Genomic DNA, 13,317 nt, shown 5'->3' with positions numbered 1-13,317 from the left:
GCGATTTCCAGACGACCGCTCCTGGAAAATCGACTGTCGCATATTGTTATTATTAGGTTTACTCGTGCGTCACTCCGCACGCTAATATAACACAAATATTTACCATCACCGGCAACGTTACACTCGACAGGCTATACCTACAACCACCCCGTAGTATGGAGCATAGCCCAGTAAACGAGGTTGTGTCCCGAACGTGTCTAGTATTTGCGAACGCGGCTACCCCAACCGATTAAGTATATGTATACGAAACATGTCGCTGCCACCCTCTAACGCGCAGGGGTCACCAATCGTTCCGGTCTGTTGTCTCGCTCTAGTTTGACCTAGGTACGGCGTGGGAGAGAGAATCCTTAGTAGCGTAATGGAAAAAGAGCCTTATTTATTAACGTAATAATAATAAATAATAATAATTATGGTTAACTTATATAGCGCCATTTTTGTAATATAATACCTCAAGGGCGCTTTACAAAGTGATTATATAAAGATATAAATTTTATTTTAACTTTTTAACTTAAGAAAAATAATGTACTTTTTCATATTACTTTTTCACCACATGCTAAGAATGTATTCAAATGATTTAGAGAATAAGTGGGTTTTAAGTTTCTTCCGAAACATCACTTCACTCTCACAGTTTCGGACTTCCGCTGGGAGAGCATTCCATGCCGTAGGGCCTGCGACCGCAAATGCACGTTCGCCGAATTTAGTGCGCTAATTGCGTGTATATATATATATATATATATATATAAAGTTGGATAATTTATATAGCGCCATTTTTGTGAAAATCACCTCAAGGGCGCTGTACAATTAATAAATATCACAGTACGTCTTGCAGCTACAGAGCGCATGGACGTTTGGGATTCTAGTTCCTCGTTTACAATTAAGATCAATAAATTTTTTTAACAGATAGTTAGAAATTTAGCCCCCATTTACACGTTTTAAAAATTGACAATTTTTTTTTGTGTATTAATGATATTTAAAAAAATAAAAAATATAATTAATAAAAAGGAGTACGATTACAATACGTCTTGCAGCTACTAAGCGCGTAGACGATTGTAATTCTAGACCCCATTTACAAAATTTAGGTATTTTAAAGTTGATATATGAAAGCTAGATAACCAATCATCGTGCAGCTACAAAGCGCATGGACGAGTGGAATTCCAGCAAAGTTAAAACAATATCAAAAAAATTATAAAAAATAGAGCATAGTAGTAAATTGGTCAAGTGTTTATGCCAAGAAGTAAGCAATAAAAAACTAAATAAATCAAACACTGTTTCAACTCCATGGTTAACAAAGGAAGATAGATGTCCGAAGAGAAGCTTTTGTAGACAGTAGGTAGATACCGTCGCCATGTGGCACACTGGCTGCTAGATAATTTCTGGAAACGCACGTGTGTAGTACTATTATGCCTTTTGTTCCAACGACTTGGTGTCCATTTTGGTCCGTATTATTTCGTTTTATAAGACGCAACATTTCTGTTCAATTCACTTTTTTACATAAATATTACACAAACGCGTGTATGAGCAGTTTGATTTATCATTTTGTATGTTATTAGAAGGCAGATATTTGAAATATTATATATTATGTATTTGCGTAGAGGTATAATAACTTTTCCTTTCGACGTAGATGTAGCTGATCTAAGCGTAAGACGTCTGTCAGCTAGTTAATCTGGAATGCAGAGTTCCCTTAGATATACTGAAGCAGAGTTGTGCAGTGACTTATACATAAGCCAACAGAGTTTGTATTCCACCATCTGTGGAAAACGTAGCCAGTGCAATTCTCGAAGTAGTGGAGTGATATGACTGAACTTAGAGATTCCAAAAATAAGTCTCGCTGCGGCATTCAATACAGACTGTAGGCGAGTCATTTTATTCATTGGTAGACCTGCGTAGATACCATTACAATAATCGACTCTAGACACTACAAACGCATTTATTAATTGACGGGCGGCATCAACTGGCAAATTTTCGCGTATGCATTTAATCTGTCTCAGCTGGTAAAAGCATGAACTTATCGTTCTATCAATTTGAGCGTCAAGAGAAAGGTCAGAATTAAGGATGACTCCCAGTAGTTTAACGGTGGGTAAAACTTATTATAAAAAAGGGCGTAATTTCTTTTATCATCATATTATTTTTTTATTTTTTTTTAAATAGTAAATATAATTAGTTTACTAGACCCCTGAAACATCATTAAAAAAAAATCATACTGACTTTTTTATTTGGTTCAATGTACTAATTTAGTTGTACATAGGAAATAGGTATTACTGACTTTTCTATGTCTAGTTATATGAAAGAAATTAACTTTAAAACTTTGGATTATCTATCATTACCCCTGTTTTGTATAAATACATTGAACTCCTTAATAAAGATACTAGTCTCGAAGATGTCGCGAAAGCGATGAAACCGGTCACTGGATATTCCAAATTTGTGGATTAAAGTATCACTCGTCTTTTATTTCTATAATAAATTACAATGAACTTCCATCAAGAATTTTCACTTACAAACTTAAATGTTTTAAAAGGAAATTTGATAATGATAATATTTTTTTTACACAATAAGGATCTTCAGCACTACGGGAAATCGGAAACAATAAATCTTGCACGTGGTGAAAATTGGTGCGTCAAATCGAACGTCAAAGTTTCTTGAAAATGTACGAAAAAATAATAAAAAATATTTTAATAAAACCGGACTACTTTAGATGACGTCACTGGTTCACATAAATCAATCTATAATATGAGAACTATGAAAGGTTTCCAGGTTGCTTACCATGGATGGACCAATGGGAAGAATAGAATGAGAATAAGCGGGAAAAAACCACTGACGTCACAAGCGGAGGTTTTTCAGAAATACAAAACTTCAAGAAATCGAAGCGGTAATAATACGATATATAAAAATTGAAAATTTTTATTTTTTAGCTAAGTTTAATAGTCTATTGCCAAGAAAAAATTCAAATGAACTTTCTCATTATAATTTTACGAAAGACTCTGTTTTCTACAATAAAAAATCATAGCTAGAAAAAGGGGGTAGTTATCCAATTCATAAGTCAAGTCTATTTGTGCCTTAGTTGTGTTAGTACTACGCTACGCGCATGCGCGTAGTTGCGCTTCTTATGGATCGGTACTCGGGTGAAAATCAGTCTTGAAAAAGCCTTCAAGCCCCACACACCTGTGCCACCCCTAGCTCCTGAAGCCCACTGAAAAGCCTGAAAACTTGCCTGAAAGAAGAGACACTTTTTGAGGTTAGTAGCTTTGTTACTCATTTAAATGAAAGCATAAAATTCGTGTCAACTTCATGCGAAAATGCAAGAAAAGAATTTAAAAACTGCATATATTTTTACGGAATAATTTTAAGCTGTCAATACAGCGTTGCTTTTTAAAATTATTTAGTTTATACTGCGTTGTAGTTTAGAAAATAATATTTTGACTATACATACAATATTTGTCTACACATGGGTATTTTTTAAGTATGATAAAACAGTAAATTGAATTTAAAGAAGTAAGTATTTGTTGGAATGAGTTTGTTTGGGAGCGGAATTGTGTAATTTAACTGTCAATCGTATTTTGTGTGCTGATGATGCCGTGTTTCTTGCTAGCAACAAAGAATACCTGCATTTCTTGGTAACAAAGTCTACGGTGTATGCAAAGGAAGCGATTTGCTGATGAATGTTGATAAATCGAATCTGACGGTTTTTGAAAGAGATTAAATTATTAATAAATCTGAAATTACTATGAATAAAGTTAGTTATTTATCACATACACGGCCTAAAAAAACAACATTTCTATGAAACGAGCACAAGAAAGGGAACAAAAACAATATAAAACCATGTAGCAAAGACAAACAACGGCGATAAAATAATGGTATTTAATATATTTATAAACACGATAAACATATAAGACTCCGAGCTTAACCTTGCCAATCTATCTTCATCCCACACTGTTTTAGTGGCAAAGAGATCTTCGTACAGCCGGAAGATCTATCCCAAAGATATACAAGTTGTGTAACGAATTGACTAATCTACACGTTCTGGAGATGGGGCATAAAAACAATAGTTGTTCCTAGAAAATTTGATAAATACCATATTTTGACTTCTGATGACACTGTTGGGAACATGAAAATAAATTGATTGCAACAGAGATGGGACACCATCATATCTTTTATAGTTATTTTTGTAAAAAAAAATTTTTTCCAGAAAACATACACAGTCATACATAATAAGCATTAAAAACAAGGATTTTCTGACATAAAAAGACAAATTAAGTTTTCATAAATTAATTAAAAGATATGAGAAAGAAAGAAATAAATAAGAAAAAAGAAAAGTTTTCCATGGAAGTTATCATTGATAATAAATAAAAATACTGAATGCACACTGTGAGTCTTCCATGGGTACATTTATGAACGTATACATATACACACACGCATACGCACATTTACATGCATCTATAAAAGACAATGTTCGTATGTTCGGTTTTTTAGCGAAATGTACATCTTTGCCACAAGCAGGTTTATAGCTCCATAAATCTCAAATTGATTTTGTAGAAAATAGTTAGGAGCGTAAATGTTTTTTTAATCGCTCACCAGGGTTGCATTCATTGAGAATGCACATACTAAAAAAATCGAAGCATGTTGTTTTTTTTGGTATGAAAAACGTTTGTTTTTAAATATTTAAAAACAAAATTCGTATTTAAAAATTGAAAAATTGTTTTCAGGCGTTGCCTAGTATGAGAAATAATTCAGTCAGATGAATCACTTCACAACAATAAAGGTTTCAGCTCTTTAACTTCACTAAAATCAACAAATGGAAGAATTGAAGAAATTTGGATGTTCAAACATAGGCAAAATGGTGAATGTTACACAGTTTGTAAAGTGGCCACTTAAACCAGAAAATGACAGGTCATAAGCCTTGTAAATGCCTAGACTTCCATATTTCCTTATTTAAGGTATTCTCCATCCCTGTTGTAATTTGTTAGTATTTCAAACACATATTAAGTTTGACATAAATTTACATTTTAACAGTGCGTAGTAGACTCTCCTATTTATTATAGCGCCCCTAGCTATTTAATTAACGGGGGGGGGGGGTATGTAGAGGATATATTAGTTCTGTCTAAATTATTAATCGTTCTACTCCTTAAAGCGAAGATAATATCAACAATATTTTGAGTAGGGTAGGGCGGTGCTAGTTGGTAGGGTGGTGCTAGTTGGGAGGGCGGTGCTAGTTGGTAGGGCGGGGCTAGTTGAGCAAAGAAGTGTAGAAACTATAATAGTTTCGGGAGCGGAGCTCCTACCCAGTTAGAGATTGACAGAAGACTGGAGGTTGCTGTTTAATACGTTTTATTAAATTGCGAATAAATGATGAATCAAATTATGTTGCACGAATGTTACGGCGGCGATGAGGCGTTGAAGTAACTCCACTATGACTACATTCTGGATTTGAGTGACTGCGTTGAACTGACTCTTTGGGCTGGCTGGGCTGACTGACTGGCCGACTGGGTGTTACCACGCCCTGTGGTCTCTTTATAGACCGCGTTTCTTTGTTTTTCATATCCTTTTTAAAAAAATATTGAAAATTTTGTAAATAATGTTAACTGTACATTGGCGGGCTTATTGTCAAATGGCAATTACTTCCAAACAACCAATGAAATAAAAGTTTTATTTTTATAATTCTAGTTACAAAACATATTTAGGATAAAATAAAAATAAAAAAGCCAAAGATATATAAAAAAAAAATAACTGTATTTGCAAATAAATTACCAAAAGTTAATACTACTCAATGGGAAGAAAGAAAAAATAAGAAAAAGGAAAAGAGGAGAGATTAAGGAAGAGAAAAGAGATGTTTCTTCAGACGTGATTTAAACAGAGAAACTGTAATAACGTCTTTGATGGTGGATGGGAGATGATTCCACAGTCGAGCCACATGGACACTATGTGAGCTAGAGAAGAAAGAGGAATTGTGAATAGGTATGAAGAGTGTTATAAGAATAAGATCGAAGAGGTAAACCATGAACTGAGAAGCGTTAAATTTTTCACGGAGGTATATAAGAGCGTTAGGACTATGAAGTTCATTGAACAGAAGTGAGAAGGAGTGATAGTCTCTCCGCTGTCTAATTTTGAGTCATTTCAGTTGCCTACGATAATCAGAAATGTGGTCATATTTCCTAAGACCAAAAATATACCTTATGCGTGTATTCTGAGGTCGTTCAAGTTTATCGAGTTGCTCACAGTTAAAATCAGTCATGGAAACATCAGCATATATCAATAGCAAATATCTCTATGGTACAAACGATGTTAATGTATTGCTGGACGATGCTCTCGTTGCTATGTGCAATACTGTTAGTATTGTATTCAATATTCAATAAAAAAATATGACTTGCTTCATCGGTCGTTGTACAATATTTCAGGTGAAATGATTTAGCACGTGTGTGTGTGTCATCGATCAATGGACTATAAACTCCACAGAAGCAAGTTGGGAAATTGAAATTTCTTAAAAACTACGCATCTCACGATAATACTTATATATAATATATAAGTATTATCGTGATAATACAGACAGGCGCCGTGTCGCAGTTGGTTAGAACGGTCAACTGTAAAACTCGCGTCGCGGGTTCGATTCCGGCCAGTTGCAAGAAAAAAAAATTGAAGAAAGTTTTCTTCTGAATTGGTCTGGGTAGTGTGGTATTTTTAATTATCTCCTTCCATATCCCCTCTATCTTACCTGCTGACAAGCCTCAAAATAGAGCAATAAAGATGAAAAATACTTTAGAGAAGGTTATATAGAAGCATAGGCATCTACAGGGCTTATGACTTGTCATTGGCCGGTTTAAGTGGCCACTTTACACACTGTGTAACATTCACCATTCTGCCCATATTTAAATATCTATATTCCTTCAATTCTTTCATCTGTTGATGTTTGTGAAGTGAAAGAGCTGAAACCTTCATTTTTGCGGGTAAGATTTATCTAATTGAATTATTTCACCTACATACCAGGCAACGCATGAAAATTTCATTTTTTTCAATTTCTAGACTTCTTAATGTGTAAAGTGGCAACTTAAACCACCCAATGACAGGTAATAAGCCTTGAAGATGCCTAGGCTTCTATATTGGCGGCCTCCGTGGTGTAGTGGTCAAGACGCTTGACTCACAGACGGAAGGTTCCGGGTTCGATTCCCGGTGAGAACTCAAAAATTAAATATGATTTTTCTCAAGCCTGGGTGTTCTGTGATGTAAGTCACCACTGTAATTGGGCCTCCTGGCCTGTTGTGGTGCAAAAAAAAAATAATAATAATAATAATTACCTTCTCATAAGTGTTCTTTATATTTGTTGTAATATGGTAATGTTAACAGCTCTCCAGGGAGTTGAATCCAGTCCTTGTCTACAAAATTTGGACAAACTCAAAATATTGTTATATCTAAAAGTTTAGCTTCTTGCAACAATTGGGAAGAGGGAAAAGTGCGATTTTTGTGAAGCATTGTTTTTAATATTAATTTTGGAACAGTTTCTAATGGTTTAATTTTGTTGTTATAAACTCCCCCCCATCCAATTATGCCATAGGAATTATAGTCACTATTTTTTCATTTAGCCTAAAATTACAATAACGTAAAAATGTACGTAAATTATTGTGATCTAACCGAAAACCGAATCCAGAACCCTCCGTGTGTTAGTCCGAGGCAAGTTATTAATTCACGGGGCCGTTATTTGGCTTGATTGAAAAAAAAACTATTCCACTTGCATGTTTAGCGAAATTGTAATGAAAAATGGTAGGGATATTTTAAAATCCCACGCCTCCTCACCACCCCCACCCCTAGGACAATGAATCTACCGAAATCTACCGATTTCTTTTTCAGTATCTACCGATTTTCGGATAATGGAGGTTGGCAACGCCGATTACCACTCAGCTAACGATTGAGGCGCACGGACGCTTTGTTTGCTTCGAGATTAAACAGTGAAAAATACGTTGGTTGTTATTCGTCTCCTGGACTCACAAAAAACAAAAACAGCCACATTCGTCTTTTCCTTGGATTTTTGTGAATGCAAAAATAATATTGACTCACATCTACTGTATTTTTAAAACGTATTCCTATCAGAGCGTCCTTGTAAATCGGAAGAGCTTCGCATTTGCGCCGCTAGTTTGACGTTTAGATTTTTTTAAAATTATATTTGAATATTAACTGTTTTAAGTTTTGTTGATGAACGAATATTTACCAATGGAAAGTTACAGAATCCTTTTTACGTTTATCCAAAAGTTTTTAACACGCCTTCATGACACAAGTAAGCATTTTGGTTTCGATTCTAAACATCACGCCTGAATGGAGGTCGGAGAACGACTAAATACGCGCTGGGCATGTCTGAGCGTTTGGGCACGTGTTGAGTGTCATCATTTTTAAGGGATAAGTGCATGGCTTCTTCTTCGAAGTCTCCTGGGGATTGGTTTGCAGCAAAGTCCTGCATCTCGTCCTTCATTGGTCTCTATTCTCTGCAGCCCTCTTCAGCTCGACATATGAGGCGCAGTTTAAATCTTCGCACACTTGCTCCAAATATTCCCGTCGGGGGCGCCCTCTATAATTTGTCCCTTCAGCCATTCCTTCTATGAGTCGTGCAGGAGACCCTCATGGCGCATAATGTGGCCGATCCATCGGGCTCGCCTCTCTAAGATGGTTTTGATTAGGTGCCAACCTTCTTCGATTCTGTTGAGAGCCTCGTCATTAGTGATGTGGCCTCTCCAGCAAATTCCTAATATTTTTCTGTAGCACCACATCTCGAAGGCCTCTAGTCTTTTTTTATCTCTTTCGATAACGCATCATGTCTCACAACCGTACATCAATATGCTCCATACATGTCTTGGCAAGTTGCATGTTTGCAAGTGTGTGAAATCTTGGCATGGCTATGTGTATTAATATGTCAACATACCAAACATATTATTATGAAAGTCGAAATTGAAATATTTTACCTTCTGAGCATTGCAGTATGTCTTTTGATAATATCGCACCATTTAATATAAAAATTTACTGAAACAATCTGGCAAAATAATGATTTTTCGATACGTGGGGCTATTTTAAACCCCACCAATATTCAAATAAAACAATAATCACGCTGTACGAGCAAAAGGAAAAATAATTTCATTTATGGACCATGTTCAAAATAACCCCAAAAGTTCGTCTCAAATAACCCCACTCTACATTACATAAGGTTAAATCGTAAACTCAAAGCTATTGTCATTTGGCAAACTGATAAATTAATAGCGCCTTGAATAAGTTCTCGCTGTATCCCGACTAATTTACTTATTTATCAACATATTACAACAGAGATGAAGAACATTTAAGAGAAGGTAATATAGAAGTCCAGGCATCTACAGGGCTTATGACCTGTCAATGGCTGGTTTAAGTGGCCATTTTACACACTGTGTAACATTCACCATTCTGCCTATATTTGAACATCTATATTCCTTCAATTCTTTCATCTGTTGATGTTTGTGAAGTTAAAGAGCTGAAACCTTTATTTATGCGGGTGAGATTCATCTAATTGAATTATTTCACCTACATACTAGGCAACGCCTGAAAATATTATTTTTTAAATTTCTATACTTCTTCATAGACCAGGTAATTTATCAACAATATTTTGAGTTTGTCCAAATTTTATGTATACTTTATGTTTACAAATTTTATGTGTACTTATTTATGTATTAATTATATATACGGCTTAAGCCAATTACAACAGTTACATGAAGAAACATAAATGCAAGAAACTGAACAAAAAGAACATAAAATTATGTAGCACAGACAAACAAGAGCAAAACAATAATGGTATGAAATATATCCATAAAAACGAAAGACATAAGACTTCGAGCTAAACCATGCCGATCCAACTTCATCCCATACTGTTTAGTCGCGAAGAGATCTACGAAAAGCCGGAAGATCTATCCCAAAGAATTTCAAGTCGTGTGATGAATTGACTAATCTCCACATTCTGGACATTGGGGCATAAAAACCAAAGTTCCTCTTAGAAGATTTTATAAATAGCAGATTTTGACTTCTGGTGACACGGTTGGGAACATGAAAAGAAATTGATTGCAACAGAGATGGGACAACACTTAAAGCATTAAGTATTTTGAAAATGCATATAAGGTCCATCTCAGTTCTACGTCTCTCCAATGAAGACAGATTAAGAGAATGCTCTATTTCAAAATAGGAATAATTACCCCCTTTGTAATCCGAGCAACCATGCCACTTTTCTTAGAAAACTGTGTTGGACAGACTCAATATGGTCAATATGAGTTCTGTAGAATGGAGACCAAATAGGAGAAGCGTATTCTAGATGGGGTCAAACTAGTGAGCAATAAAGAGTTTTGATGGTTAATATTTTTGAAGTCCGTCGTCACTCAATTGATAAAACCGGGAAGCTTGAGAGATTTGTTTACAATATTATCAATGTGTTCACGATAGGAGAGTTTACTATCTAAAGTAATGCCAAGATCTTTTATTGACGAAACCATTGAAAGGGAAGTATTTTTTAGTTTGTAGTTGAATTGTATAGGTTTTTTTCGTCGCGAGAAAGATATTATTTTACATTTGTCAATGTTAAGTTGAAGACAATTGATGTCGCACCATTCATTAAAACAATTAATATCATGTTGGAAAAAAAAGACAATTTTTGGGAGATTCAATAAGTTTAAGTACCTTGTTGTCATCTGTAAAAAGCCAGAATTTTGTATTATGAAAAACATTGATAATATCATTTATAAAAATATTAAATAATAATGGAGCAAGGTGGTGTTATCTTCTTCTTCTAGTGCCTTGCCGGGTCCCACGATGTTGGCGATCACTACAGCGAAAGCATATGTATCTGTCCTGCGTTAATTTTATATTTCGCAGCCAGGACAACTGCTTATTTACTTTGCCTTTAGTTCTTTCATCTCTGACGTTCTGAGCAGTTATTTGGTTATTCTATTTAGTTTTTCTATTTAGTTTTTCTACTTGGTTTTTCGTATTTTTTGTTTTCTCTCTATCTTCCTCTAATTCCATTAATGGACAGCTCCGAAATTCCCCATACCATTGCCTACGAAATCCCGAGCGTTTGCTATCTGCCCGGAAGACCACCGAGGAGAGGGAAGAACAGCTGAAGCTCAGTCTCAGGAGTTAGCTTTTAGCTGATGCCAAATTAATCGATCTTAATCGAGAAGAAGAAGAATATTAAACTATCAGAAATAATTTTCACTCAGATCTTCTAAGAAAAGGTTTAGGTAGAAGTCCTTGAGAGCCACGCTTTGCAATTTACGCATTTCATTTTCTTTAATTTTGGTCGGTAGTTTATTATACAGCGTTCGAGAGATATTCTCCAAAGACTTTTTACCAAACTTCGTAGAATGAAATTTTGGTATATGCAGGTTTTTCGAGCTGCGCGTATTGTGGTTATGGATATCGCTATTAAAAATTTGCTTTAAATTTGTATGAGCTGAGGAATTGAAAATGTTTAAAATGGTGTTTGTGATATCATGCATATCGTGATGACTCGTTCTTTCGACATGGTATTCGCATGCTGCCAGAAAGGTAGGAAAAAGTAGTCGCTGGCGATGGACAATACTTTGAATGGCATGTCTTGTACTATTTTTCTAAAAATTAAGCAATTAAGCTGGAAATCTCATATAGACACAACAACTGATAGATTAAGAAAACTTATTTATGTATTGGATAATGTGTTAGACTTCAGCACTCTTCGTTCGGTGTATTTCGCACTATTTCAATCAGTGGCAACATAATAGGATGGGGTGGTTGTGTTCAGACAATCTACAAACCGCTCATAACAACCCAAAAAACCATACTAAAAATAATATTTAAATATCCTCTTACCTTTTCATCGGATTTATTGTTTAAAGAGGCCAAAGTCCTTTCAATTAGAGAAATCTATTATAAGTCATGTCTGATCAACGTTTGGACCACAAGTAGTCAACAAAGAACACAACAGAAATTAATAACAAGATATTCCTCTAAAGTAAATTACTACGTACCAAAAATGAAAACAACTTTGGCTAAAAGACATTTCTCTGTGGTAGGTCCAAGAATTTTTAATTTACTAGATCAGGTAACAAAGAATCATTTTCGAAATTCAAATCTGGTTTGCTTGAACGGGGGTGGATTTCTGCGATCAAATGTGGACTAACTGGTAAATGATTAATATGTATTTATAAATGTAAAATGTAATAATGTATAAAGTATCAATGCTGTGTATAAACTTAATATATGTATATGTATATGTATCTATAAAATATAATATAAATATGTATGTGCGAATATATATGTATATATGTGTGTGAATGTATGGTTATGAATGCATTACAAGTGCCCCGACTCCCGATTGTGTCGCTATAAACTGTGTCTCTGTCGTTAACAAATGCATGTATAATGTAATTAATAAATAAATAAAAATAAAATAAATTTTCACGAAAAAACGGCTAATACTTATTCAAGTCCTCTAGCTATTGAGCTTTTATGAATTTTTATTGATGTTTATTTTATTTATTTATTCACACTCTTTATCAAAATACAATTCCATATTCACTTTGCCCAGCTAACAAGGGTACATATACCCCGTTCCAAGCTAGGCAATTACATTTTAATATATTATAATACTTAACAAATTAATATAGAGCACAGACAAACAAAATATAAACTTATTCGGATACACATTTTGATTCATATACATACAGACATACACATATATACACACATGTATATATAAATATACACATATATACACATGTACATGCACACACACGTACATACACCCATGCGCATACACAATACATACATTCATAAAAACATAGACAATTTATTTATGCGAAACTTCATGGTTGTCATCTATAAATATATATTTTTTAAATTATTCCTTATTTTTTATATTTTATTTTTGACATCCAGTAAGGTTCTCCAATCCGTGGCATGCATCAACTTTTCTGACTCCCTACGACCAATGTCATGAAAGAGCGAGGTCAACACCTTCCGTAACTTGACAACACTCCCGTCTTTCCACGATTCTGGCAAAAGGTTATGGACCTTTTTGCCTACGTTATAGTGTTGTCTCGATGCCAGAACAGTGTTGACCCCTTCACTTAGTATCAGATCCCTATTAGAGTATCTTGTATTATGGTTGTGGTTGACGCTTGGGTAAATGTCTCTCTTTATGTGTGTAACCACTACCGTTCTCAATATATACTGTTGAATAATATTCAGTACTCTGAATTCTTTGAAGAGCAAGTCACTTGGATAGCGAAATGTTTTTTTTAAGATGACTCGGATTAAAGATTTCTGTGCAATTGCTACAGGTTCAAGGGCGGT

General features: G+C 34.7%; 1 protein-coding gene across 1 annotated transcript in view; it reads left to right on the top strand.

Annotated features, from left to right (window-relative positions):
* Positions 1–3,128: 3,128 nt before the first annotated feature.
* The window catches only part of spab (space blanket), an 83,267-nt gene continuing 73,078 nt past the window's right edge, over positions 3,129–13,317 (top strand). The window contains exon 1 of the mRNA XM_088242482.1: positions 3,129–3,232. The gene's annotated coding sequence lies outside the window, so the exon portion shown is untranslated. The remainder of the gene's footprint in view (positions 3,233–13,317) is intronic.

The sequence above is a fragment of the Micrasema longulum genome, unplaced genomic scaffold (genome assembly GCF_059751315.1).
Source record: "Micrasema longulum isolate JH-2025_06_02 unplaced genomic scaffold, ASM5975131v1 h1tg000140l, whole genome shotgun sequence".
In the NCBI taxonomy this organism is placed as follows: domain Eukaryota; kingdom Metazoa; phylum Arthropoda; class Insecta; order Trichoptera; family Brachycentridae; genus Micrasema; species Micrasema longulum.
The sequence above is the reverse complement of the archived record's forward strand: the minus strand, read 5'-3'. Positions and strand labels throughout refer to the sequence as shown.